Source organism: Otolemur garnettii, unplaced genomic scaffold, assembly GCF_000181295.1.
Source record: "Otolemur garnettii isolate 467f Iridium unplaced genomic scaffold, OtoGar3 scaffold00225, whole genome shotgun sequence".
NCBI classification, from domain to species: Eukaryota; Metazoa; Chordata; class Mammalia; order Primates; family Galagidae; genus Otolemur; species Otolemur garnettii.
Window position 1 is genome coordinate 473,242 of NW_003852620.1, and position 511 is coordinate 473,752.

Sequence of the window (511 nt, forward strand, 5' to 3'; positions counted from 1 at the left end):
GAATATAAATGTCTCAACGCAATAACTAAGAAAATGCCATGAAGGCTATGTTAACCAGTTTGGTGAAAATATTTCAAATTGCATATAAAACCATCACACTGTACTCCATGACTGTATTAATGTACACAGCTATGATTTATTTAAAAAAAGAAAAAAATTCCTCTCTCAAAAAACAATGGAATTAGGGCTCAGGGCCTGTACCTCAGCTGCTAGAGCGCCAGTCACATACACCACAGCAGGCGGGTCCGAATCCAGACTGGGCCTGCCAAACAACAATGACAACTACAACCAAAAAATAGCTGGGCATTGTGGCAGGCACTTGTAGTCCCAGCTACTTGGGAGACTGAGGTAAAAGAATCGCTCAAGCCCAGGAGTTGGAGGTTGCTATGAGCTGTGATGCCACAGCACTCTACCCAGGGTGACAGCTTGAGGCTCTGTCTCAAAAAATAAATAAATAAAAATAAAATGGAACTAAGTGATCAACACACATGTGTGCATATAGTAGTAAATT